The 12,758-nt window shown below is 36.2% G+C and overlaps 1 non-coding gene across 1 annotated transcript; it reads left to right on the top strand.

The window, feature by feature from the left end:
• Positions 1-404: 404 nt before the first annotated feature.
• On the top strand, positions 405-507 carry LOC136121744 (U6 spliceosomal RNA). The gene has a single exon (XR_010655763.1). It is a non-coding gene; the product is annotated as a U6 spliceosomal RNA (small nuclear RNA).
• Positions 508-12,758: the final 12,251 nt, after the last annotated feature.

Below are 12,758 nucleotides of genomic sequence, written 5' to 3'. Positions count from 1 at the left end.
CTAGTTCAATGCCAGTACACAGCATACACTCAATAAACAGTTGGTGAATAATGTATAAATAAACCTTGAAAGTTTTAGGCATATAGGATTTGAATACACTAATAAGACAATTTAATTTTTGGCAGAGCCAACAGCATTAAGCAAAAGCACGTGGTTGGAAAAGCAAGAGTTATTCAATGAGACCGGGCATGCCAATGTATCCAGAGGGCAAGACGCATGCACAACAGTCAGAAGAGATAGAACTGGAGTGGTTAGTACAACCCCAACTGAGATTGAAGGTAATAACACCAATTAGGGGGCTGAAAATAATGCACATATGAGCCAAGGAAAACCTAAGCCAGGATATGGACAGTGGAAAAGGAAACTTGTTATAACCCAACATCCACTAAGAAAGGAGGAACTCTGCTGGCTTCAGCAGTACATACTCAAATTAGAGTGATACAGAGAAAATTAGCATGGCCTCTCAGCAAGAATGACATGCAAATTCAGGAAGCATTCCGTATTTCATAAAAGCAGCATGTGTTGACTGAATTGAGAGGGACCATAAAAATACATAAAAAGTCAAGTATGACCAAGCCCTTCAACTCTGGTTAACAAGACATAGAGTGGTGCCTTTTCAACATAGGACGGGGGATTCATTTTGATAGGAAAAATATGAGTTATGTTTTAATATTAAACTTAGATTTTTGCACATCAAACAAGAAATTTCAAGGAGAAAGTGTAAGAGTTTAAAACAGACCAGTGAAGAGATCAGAATTACATAGATTTTCTCACTGAAGACATAAATCAGAGCTTTTGGCTGAATCTAAAAAAGCATATCTGAGTTGTAGTAAACATCCATAATATTGAAGGAAACTGGAAAGAAAAGAAAATGACCAACGGGAGAAGAAGGAAGACACTCAGGATGTTGCAGCACTAAGGAGACTAAAGAGCAGTCTTAAGGCAGGGGCTGATGATAGTGGAAATACTATGAGAAGATTAAGGAGAAGGCTGTGACCACCATGGAAGACATCAGCTACCTCTGAGAACGTAAATCAGGAGTGAACATCCAGTTCTTAATTTTAAAGGAGAACCAATGGTGAAGAATTTGATGAAGCATAATATGTACATAGTACTGCCTCAGGAAGTACTCAGGAAGTGGATATAAAAGAAAATTTTAGTGCTGAGCTATAACAGCAGAGTAAAATAGGGTATTGTGTGTATATGTGTAAGACCAGGAAGGGGAAGGAGGTGTCAGGAGAGTGGGAACTGGTGCACATTTTAAACACAAGAGAATATATTAATAATCAGAATCCAAAAATAAAATAATTTAATTGGCAGACTGCATAACCAGATGGTGACTTTTTTTAAAGTATTTCTTCCACATCTCTTTAGACCTGCTCTGTCCAAAATGGTAGCCACCAACTACATATGGCTATTTAAGTTAAAAGTTAAAAATTAAGTTCCTCATTCACACCAGCTACATTTCAAGTGCTCCACAGTGACACACAGCTAGTGGCTACCATATTGGACAACACATATTCAGAATACTCTCCAAATCTCAGAAATTCCTATTAGAAAGATCATGGTCTTTCGAAAGCATGTAAATTAACTATGGATGTCCCTGAAATGTTTTAGTATTATAATGGAATAATGTATTCATCCTCTTTGGTTCTTCTCCAAAGTAAGCCCAAGCTCGTGCATGCACACACACATACAGCATTTTACTATGAAAGACATAAATTATAAACAGAATCCAACTCACACAGAACCATAAGCTTGATTACAAATCCCAAGAAGTACTACATAGCTGGTGAATGTTTTCTTTTTTAGCTCTTTTTCCTGACACATCAATACATCAAGAATTTTCAGTAAACACACTTCACAGATGGGTTTCACAGATGGGCAGACTGAGGCCTCAAGTGAGGAACACGTATTAGGAACAGTTATGAGAATGTCAGTTGCTCCAGTGTGTTTCTCTCTCTGAGGATTCTCTTCTCAGCAGCCGGAGCTCAGTCTGCTCCCACCCCATGTACTTCTAGAGGGAGCATTTCCTTTGCTCTCTGACAGTTGTCAAAAACCTCACCCACGGGCTATGTCAGATGCTAGATGAGAAATCAACAATAGGTACTTCCTAGTAGCTGTGTACTCTGTATGCAGGTCGATATTTCATCTGACACAATCATCCACCGCACTATTATGGCATACAAATGCACTTCCATGTCCAGGTTTATATTGCTTTTCTGCCAAGGAGCCAAACAAAAACTCTTCAAAAAAAGCATCTTCTTCAGTTTCTCCTTTCTATTCACTACAAATGCCATTACTCATATTTATTTACATGTGTTTATTTTTTTAATAAATTTATTTATTTTTGGCTGCGCTGGGTCTTCATGGCTGTGCGTGGGCTTTCTCTAGTTGCGGTGAGCAGGGGCTACTCTTCGTTGTGGTGGGGGGGCTTCTCATTGCAGTGTCTTCTCTTGTTGCGGAGCATGGGCTCTAGGCTTGCAGGCTTCAGCAGTTGTGGTGCACAGGCTCAGTAGTTGTGGCTCACGGGCTCTAGAGCACAGGCTCAGTAGTTGTGGTGCGCGGGCTTCGTTGCTCCGCAGCATGTGGGATCTTCCCGGACCAGGGCTCAAACCCATGTCCCCTGCATTGAGAGGAGGATTCTTAACCACTGCACCACCAGGGAAGTCCCTGCATGTGTTTAATAAAGTTACATTCATAAATGCATCCAGAGTGTGCTCCAGCAAATCATAAAAATAGACCAGAATAATAAAAGGACATATATTTTGAAGGGATGGGAAGGATGATAAACATGGACAAAAAACCCAATTAAGAATAACTCCACTTTCCCAACTTTCCACAGTGGAAGACTGGATTTTTCTGGCCTATGACTCCCAATCAAGTTCTCTTTGTCACTTTACGAACTTGTGAGGATAGAGACAATAGTACTAGACAAATTTGAATTATAATTCTTGATGATTTTTTTAGACTTTCTTCTCTTTGTCCATTGTGTTGACATCACTGTACCCACCCAAGTAAACAATATGGGCAGCTACTAACAAAAGGGAACAGTCTCCATGATTCACTAGAATTATTATCTGATTGATCAAGACTGTTCTCACCAACCCCTGTCCAATAACTCACATGATTATCCTCCTCACATTCTTAAGTACTTCCCAGGTCTCCCTTCCTTCATTCAAGAGACTCATCCCCTAAGAAGTCTTTGTTTCAGACAGCAGGTTTAGCAAATAATTTTTTTCACCCCATCCCCCACTTCCTGTCACTTCCACTCAGATCACAGCTCAAATATCATCTTCACAATGAGGTTGTGCTTGGCCAGCCCCTCTGCAACGAACTATCACTAACTCACTGTCACATCACCATACTTAATTTTCATCACAGCACTTACCATTAGGGGAAGTTATCTTTATACAGGTCCATAATATGTTTGTTTAGTGTATGTCTTCCCTGGTTATAATTTGAGCTTCATAAAAGCAAGAATGCATCTGTTTTGCTTACCATACTGTGACTGCCACATTCTGGGCAGTCATATATCTACTTAAAATGCAGTTGAGTCTCCAGACCCAAACCCTAGTGCACAGTGAACTCAAGGGATAGAGATACACACATTAAATGACACCAGAAGGAAATAATCAAGCATATCAAAATGTGGGAGATTATACATAGGTAACTAGCTTGAACTCTCCAATACATCGGTGTCATGGTGAAAACAAAGTGGAGGGATTATCTGAGGAAGATTTAGATGTTCAATGATTTATGGAATTGTTATTTTCTTAGAAATGACAATGACATTGTGATAATTTAGCCAAATGTCCTTATTTTTAAGAGATCCATGCTGAATTATTAATGGCTGAAATTTTTAAATATCTGCAACTTAAATTTTCAAATGGAATGTTGAAACTCAGTGTGTGTGTGTGTGTAGACAGAGAGAGAGAGAGAGAGAGAATGAGGAAATGTAGATAGTAAATCTTAAAGGATATTATATAGGTCTTTATTGTACTTGTCTTTTGACTTATTTCTTATGAAAATTTTCAAAGTTGGGAAAAACAGCATTTGAGTAAATGACTAGCTAGATAAAAGGTAGCAAGTTCCTATTGATTCTAGCCTACCTAACATCAAGTACTCAGGATGCACTATTGCTCCAATTTTTCATGATAAGAACGGTTATTTACACTTATTTAATAGTCTAAGCCATCGGTCTCTTGACTTTTAACAAGTTGTATGTCCTTTATACCACTTGGTTCAATGATAATCCTTACAGAATAAGAGCTCAGATGTCAGGAATTATGCCAATCAATTCATTTCCAATGCCCATACTAGAGTGTCAAACACAGAATGATGATTTATAAATTACTGGAGGAACAAAAATATATGCAGATCAACTGCCCATTTAGGTAAGTCAAGGATCTTGAGCATCTAGATAGAGATCTTGGAACTAGTCCCAAGAGAGCTGTCCATGAAAGGGAAAGTAACACTGTAAAATGAAGTAAGTGCCAAATTCAGTTCCCAAATGTTTACACTGCAACTTATGCCAAGCCTACTTCAATCACCATGGTCACGGAAAAGGGCATCTTGCAGTGCCCAACATGGCATAAAGCAAACTAATGAATTCCCATTTCCTTTGACTTTCCCAGATTACTCACTAGAATACAAAATACAAGACAGCAAGAGTTTGACTATTTGTTCACAAGGCTGCACTGTCAGTGCCTAAAAAGAGTGCCTAGAATGTGTTAGATACCCAAAAAATATTTGTCGAATGAATTAATGAATCAAATTCCAGTAAAACAAGGGTTCTCCAAGGTATGCATACATCAAAATCACCTGAAACATTTGCTAAAACACAGATTGCTGGACCTGACCCCAGAGTTTTTGATTCAGTACTTCTGGGGTGTGGCCCAAGAGTGTGCATTTCTAACAAACTACTACGTGATGCTAATGCTACTGCCCTGGGGACCACGTTTTGAGAAGCACTGCCATAGGAAATATCTCTTTTAAATTTCCCCTTGCTTCAGAAAGCTGCTGCTGCTTCAGAAACAAACACAGTACTATGCAGTCCTTTTATGTAAGATACTTAAGATACCTCACTGTTTATTTGACCAATAATCTTCTTATGGTATTATAGAAACATTTGAGTTTAGATTAGTCAAAATGCAGACACTTTCCCATCAATCAAGCCAAATATTTACCATAGGTATTTTTATCCCCGCCAGGAAAGCTAGAATTCTATATTAGCAGCTCAGCATACTACTCCTCCAGCTCACATTTGTGTATTTGGAAGAAGTCTGGGAAAATATACACTATCTTTTTGCAGCACGATTGCTCTGTGAAGCATGTCTGCCCCCAGAGAAATCAGGTGCCTCGTGCACAGCAGAAATTTAGGTTAAAAAAAGTCTGTTTATGAGAAGCGAATGTGTAGCCCAAATTTATCTCCCAGTGACAACTTCAGAATCTGAAAATTTCCAACTTCTCCCCTTGTGAGTTGCTTGAAATTGCTGTTTTTCAAGTCAGGAACACCTGTTTAGTGTTTTTCTCCTCGCCCTCCCTGGTAAATGAAGCCGCTAGGAAAACAGCATCTGAAGGTTTTAATGAATAAGACACACAAAGTATTGACAGATTTCAGCACATTATACAACCCTTACCCTGTCCTCCTAATGAGGTAAGATCAAAAAGGAAGAAAACAGTTGTGATATTGGGCTCCGGAGTTTGTTTTTAAACAGCTGCAAATGAGCTCAGATCGAGCACCATTCTACTGGGTACAGCCATAAGCAATTTGCACATTGCTGTGAAGTAACATACACAAACATGACTTTGGTAAGTGAACAACTACATGTTTGGTGTTCAGCATCAGGCACCCTTCCAAACAACTTTCCATCTCAACGATACGACACTCTAGCAATCAAAATTCCACTTGTGCTTTTACCACTGGGGCAGATGCCACTACAAAGCAAAGAAAATCACAAAAACAACCAACCAAAAAGCCTGAACCTCTTATTGAATCTTATTCTACTTGAATAGTTATTGTGTACCTACTCTGCACAAAGTACAAATTTTGAGAACATAAAAGGAAAATATTAGTTATGGCTAGGTGGGATGAGGAATCAGTGAAGGCTTCAGGTGATATAACCTTTATTCATTCCCCAGTATACTGCTATAAAGCACCTACTTTGTGCTAGTTACAGACCTAGGTGCAAATATTTATTTGATGGTCACAGTCCCCATATGTCTTTGTGCAGCTTGGTCTCGTCATAGCAACAAACAAACAGGTCAACAAATAAATAGATATGTAACTACGAGTTAAGAAAAGTACACTAAAAGAAATGAACAGAAGGCCTTTCATTCAACCACCATCTGCTGTACGAGTTCAGTAAGTCAGGTCCTGTGGCTTGAAGGGTGGATGGAATTTTGAGAACAAGATAAGGAAAAATTGAGGAAAGAAGGTTAGTATGGTAGTCTATGTAGATTGAAAAACATGAGGAAATATATAAGATAGAAAATTACAAGTGAGTCTTCAAATAGAAGTGAGATCTTAGAAGGCTTTGAACTCCATACAAGGGAGTATGGATTTTATTCTCTAGTACAGAGGCCTATATATTGGTGTTTACAAAATAATTAAACCATTGAGGGGAGGAAGAACAAATTAGAATATCTATTTACATTTCTTATCTAAAAACTGTAAGACAAAGGTCACTATAGCTTCCTTACTTGACCCATATGTTGGACAGACATGAAATTTTGAAAGGCATCCTGACAGAGCAAGTCATTTCCTTCAATCTTGCCTTCATTTGCAGTGCTTGTATAACTGCCCTAAGATGTTAAATAATGTGAATACGTTTAACTAGTAGAGTTCTTGTAATACTTTATAATAAGATTTTATAATAAGATAAGGACTCATCAAAAACATCTTATATATCACTCAGATGTTTGTTGGTTACCTTAATGAAGAGTATTTAAAAGAGTTGTAGAGTTATCAAATTAAAGATGAATTATATATTTTTTAGAGAAATAAATTCCAATTTTTCAGGCCTCTTCGATGACAATAGATTTAAAATATCATACATGCCTTAACTGTCCCTTGAAGGTAAATGTTAATATTTTAATAACTAAGAAAGTAACTTATTTGGGGAGAGAAAAAAAGCTACGGAAAAAACTTAGAATATTAATGTTTGGGAATTTTCCCATTTAAAAATTTTTGTTACCTAAGTAACTGAATTATGTCACATAGTTAAATACATATCAATACATTTAAATTTGGGAATGGAATTTTCTAGCTTGAACACAAATCTTCTAAATGAGTTTCAGACTGTTTACAGCCATTTGTTAATATAAAAATGTTTGACTGATTACTTTGCAAGATTAATTAATCTGCAAGCAAAACTGACTAATGTTAAAGAAGGTAGAAATTTACATGTCAAATTTCAGTGAAAAAAAATCCTTTCATATAACTGGCAAAGCAGATTGAAAATGAGTATCATGATAGTATAGTAAACAATATATTCTCTCGTATGTATATTATGAGGCAACGTTTTTTAGTTAATAACATCTATAACAAGTATCAAAATAATCTGGATGTAGTCCAAGATATTCAATATATTAAAGTGTTAAGCCAATAGTTCCATAAAATCATGGTGCATAACTTCATCACATTTCTCTTACTGATAATATTAATAATTTTACTAATGGGAATTTTGTACTACACACAAAATTTTTAAGTACCTCAAAAGCTTGTTTATTTCATGTTTTGCACGTATTTTTGAAATTTTTACATATGTGGATAAGTTTATAAAACACTAGTACAATAGCATATGAACAAAAATTATAATTAAATAAAAACATTAATGTGTACATAAATTTGTATAGATAGGCTGCATAATCAAAAGAGCTTGGGGAATACTGCCTTACTGAAAATCCTGCCAATGAAGCTTTTTGAGGACAGAATACTCTACACTAGACTTTACGGAGATGAGTCTGCCAATGGAGATTAGGATTGTCTGGAGAGATGAGAAACTAATGGCAGAGAAGAAAGTCAAAGGCTCTTGCAACGATCCTAATAAATGGGCCTGAAATAAAAGATTCACTTGGTAATCATGAAAGAAGGAATGTATATGATAGTTATTGTGACAGGCAGAATAATGGCTCCTCAAATATATCAATATCCTGATTCCTAGAACCTGTGAATATATTATTTTAAACGGCCAGAGAGAATTAGCATTGCAGATGGAATTAAGGTTGCTAATCAGAAAACCCTAAAATAAAAAGCTTAACATGCACTATCTTGGTGGGCCCAGTGTAGTCACAAGGTCCTTAAATGTGGAAGAGGGAGGCAGAAAAGTCTTTGGCAGTGTGATGCAACATGAGAAAGACTCAATCATATGTCTCTAGCTTTGAAGATGGAAGGGGCCAACCGTCAAAGAATGCAGGCAGACTCCAGGAGATGGAAAAGGGCATGAAAACGAATCTCCCTTAGAGCCGCAAGAAAGAACACAGCATAGCCAACATCTTGATTTTACTCCAGTGAGACCAATTTTGGACTACTGACCTCCAAAACTATAAAATAATAAATTTGTGTTGTTTTAAACCAGCAAGTCCATGGCAATTTGTTACAGAAAATTGGAAAACTAATATAGGTACTATGAAAGAAACGTGATGCATAGTAGCTGGAGGAAAGACTAAGAAGTTAAAGATGACTTGGATGTTTAAAGCTCTGACGACTCCAAGGGTAAGGTTAACTATTACAGAATCAAAGCAGAAAGGAGCCAAAACAGAGATGGGGAGCATGTTAAAAATAATATTGTAAAACCATCTAGAGTTCTAGTTCTATATTATGCTCTTAAAAAATATTCATCAGTTATAATAAAGAAACGGTTCACCACTTCAGTAAAATTTTTAATAACCAATGTCACATTAAACTTTTACAATAAAATATTTAATTGTTAAAATTTTGGAGACAATGCAAAAGAAAGCAGGCATCTGCTTGACCAGTGATCAAATGCTATCATATATGGAAACCTATCCCAAACATAATCTCAGTATCAAGAAAAAGGGTGCAATACTCGCACTAATACTAATCATTGTTTTTAATGTTTGACTCCTTTTTTCTCCTGCCTTTAATGTGTTCTATTCCTATAAATAACAAGGTGCTTTAGTACCTAAATTTAATGCACTAATAACTTGATATTGCTTTGGAATAGAAACAAGAAATTATTAAAGGGGTTGAAATGGATTACTCTAGTAAATGTACAACAGATGCCTCTTTTCTGTTTTTCGTGTCATGTCCTCTGAGCTACTCACTGAACTGCCTGGTTAGAGGACCAGTGAAAACTGGATGCTCTTGGAACCAAACAAGTAAGTGCAACTCTGGATTAGATAATGGGGCAACACACAGGGTTTTTAGATGCTGACAGAACACTTGCTGTTGAATGAACATAGACTTAAGGAGAGCACTAAAATGAACAGTCACTGTGTTGTAGATCTCTCCATTTTACTTCTTGGCTAGAAAATCTGGGTGGTGTTCAACTCAAAAATTCTCCATATGCTAGTAGTTGGCAAGATGCTACAAGAGCATTTAAACGTATATACTCTCTGACCCTGTAATCATACTTCTAGTACTCTATACTGAAGAACTAATCAGGTATAGGAGAGAGAGAGTGTGTGTGTGTGTGTGTGTGGGTGTGGGTGTATGTGTGTGTGTGAGAATAATTTCTACAAATGTTCATTCAGTTTTGTCTTTCTATATTTCCTTCACCCTCCTCCAGTTTTAAGCAATGGCCAGGCTATTTTTGCTTCCTCGACTCAGGTATTTTTCAGGGCAAAAAGCAAGAGAAGCCCAAGTCTAGAGTTCTTACTATAGGTGGAGATTCATAGAAGAAATAATGCTAGGTGTGGGAAGGGAGGGAGGGAACAAAATTAAAAGTCAAAGAAATAAGAGAAGTTTCCCCAGACCAGAGTAAGGAGTGAGTACTGTGAGTATTTATTCATATATACACATCTCAGTTTTTACCCACCCAAGGAACTCAGATTTTCAACTCCAGCTCTGCCACTGACAGGGTGGGTAACCCTAGGTAAACCCTGTCCCACACTCTGAGGTTATATCAGTGAACAAGACAGACAAGCCCTATCTTTATGGAACTTACCTCCTCTTAAAAGACAAAATAAAATAAATAACGCATTCTGCCCTGGCAATGATGTAACCCAAAACCTGGAAAAGAATCAGTTTAAAAAAAACCCTCAGTAGTGACACAGATGATGGAACTAGTTGACACGTACATTAAGTCAGCTAATATAACTATGTTCAGTATTTAAGGGTAACTGGAATATAATGAGGAGAAAAACAGATGATATAAGATCTCAATGGAACTCTGAGACATGAAAAATACATTATCTGAAATGAAAACTTCACTGGTGAGTCTCAATAGCAAATTGCACTCTGCGAATGAAAAAATCAGGAAAACTGAAAATATAGCAATAAAATGTATCAAAATAAAGCACAGAGGTAAAAAAGAGCAAAAAAATAAAACAAAACAAAGAAAAACAGAACCATAGTAAACTGTAGGAAAAAATCAAGCAGAATGGCAGCAAGAACAGAAAAATCATTTGAAGAAATAATGGACATAATTTTTCCAAATTTGATGAAAATTTTCAACACACAGATTCAAAAAGATCAACAAAACTCAAGCACGATAAACACAAAGAACACCATATCGATACACATAATAATCAAACTACTTAAAAATAAAAAGCAATAAAGAGAAAATCTTAAAAGCAATCAGTGAAAAATACACAAACTATGTAGAGAGAAGAAAAAAAGAAAGAAACATAAATGACTTCTCATCAGAGAGTATGTAAACATAAAGACAACAGAATGACATCTTTAAAGAAAATAAAGAATATCAGTATTTGGCAAATCCCTAATAATAAACCTAGCCAATGGTTATCAAGGCTACGAACATTCCAAAAAGACAAACAACTTATCTCTTGTTGGAAGTACACAAACCACATATGTTTGTATTTTTGCCAAAAAATAAGAACCTGAATCACTTCAAACTTCTAAATGCAAAATACATGGTACATGAGAACGTATTAAATTAAGTTTAATGGTTGCAATCAGCAAAATCCAGAATGAGAGAAATACTACAGAATAAGCAACACATTTCCTCAGACAAATAAATCTCAAGAAAATAAAGAGACTTAAGAGACATATCAACCAAATTCAATGTACAGATTTTAGTTACATTCTGATTTTAACAGATTAACTAATAAAAAAGTTTGTGCTAACTGGGTATTTAAGGATATTAAGGAATCAGATATCCACACTAAAATATTTATGGTATTTGCAAATTTGTTTGGGAGGAAGTGAAGAAAACATACTGGTATAAATCAAACTACAGTGGCCATTAGTTGATATTTACTGTAGCTGGGTGACAGGAACATAGGGGTTCGCTGCTCTCTGCTTTTATTTATAAATTTTACATAATAAAAAAATTTTAAGAACATGAAGCGAAAGAAATGCAATGTTTTTCATATATCTAAGTTTAAGGAATAAAAGTTATAGTCTCACAACACTGTAAAGCAACTACACTCCAATAAAAATTAATTAAAAAAAAAATGTTTCGGGTCAGCCCCCAGCGGAAAAAAAAGTCATATTCTCTATATGTATAGACATATTATCTGTAGTGTTATAGAATGGAAATGGGGTAAGAATATAAAAAGGTATACAATAAAATCTCAATTTTTAAATATACAGGACTATTTACATATGCCTGGACAAGAGAGGAGAAAAAAAAAGTAAGAAAGAATGCCAAAATATTAGCTGTAATTATTTCCAAGCAGAATTATGAAAGATTTATTTCATTAAAAACTTTTTTCCAAGGCTTTCCTGGTGGCGCAGTGGTTGAGAGTCCACCTGCCGATGCAGGGGACATGGGTTCGTGCCCCGGTCCGGGAAGATCCCACATGCCGCCGAGCGGCTGGGCCCGTGAGCCATGGCTGCTGAGCCTGAGCATCCGAAGCCTGTGCTCCGCAACGGGAGAGGCCACAGCAGTGAGAGACCCGCGTACCGCAAAAAAAAAAAAACTTTTTTCCATACTTTCTATGTGACTTATTACTATAATTTAAAAAGTACGAAGTAGTTGAAATAGAGACCAAAACAAGCATATCCAAAATCAAACTCATAGTAAGAGTTTGAGAAAATTAAGTCTACCCTTTACTTTGGAGTTGATGAATAAAGGGATAATCCAGAAATACTGTCATGATACCAGTGCATCTACTATGTCATGATATCAGTGCATCATGATACCAGTGAAAGAAAGCACATGTAACACTTTCTTCCACTGTTTTCTAAAAGCACATTGTACATGTCTTTTTTTTATTGCTTCCTTATCGCATTATATTAACATTTTAAAATGCCTTTCTTTCTTCTTTTGCTTAAATGCAAGCAAGACCTTGGTATCACAGCACTGACACATAGAAGTTCCCTAAATATATGTTAGAGGAATGAATGAGTTACTAATGTGCTTTAAAAAAAAATAATAACAGCATGAAATTAACAGAAACTAGAGGAAACAGGAATAAAACAGGGACTCTCCTTATACCACAAGATCTTTTCATGAGATCTATGAATGAATTGTTTAGGCTTTTAAATAAATATTTATTAAGCTTCAATCTTGTGCTAGGTAGTTGAAGGAATTTTTTAAAAATCAGATTATCTGAGCTCAGGAATGAAGAGGAGGAACCAAGATGGCGGAGTAGAAGGATGTGCT

This window comes from Phocoena phocoena, chromosome 3, assembly GCF_963924675.1.
Source record: "Phocoena phocoena chromosome 3, mPhoPho1.1, whole genome shotgun sequence".
Classification (NCBI taxonomy): domain Eukaryota; kingdom Metazoa; phylum Chordata; class Mammalia; order Artiodactyla; family Phocoenidae; genus Phocoena; species Phocoena phocoena.
This window is presented reverse-complemented; position numbering and strand designations above follow the sequence as displayed.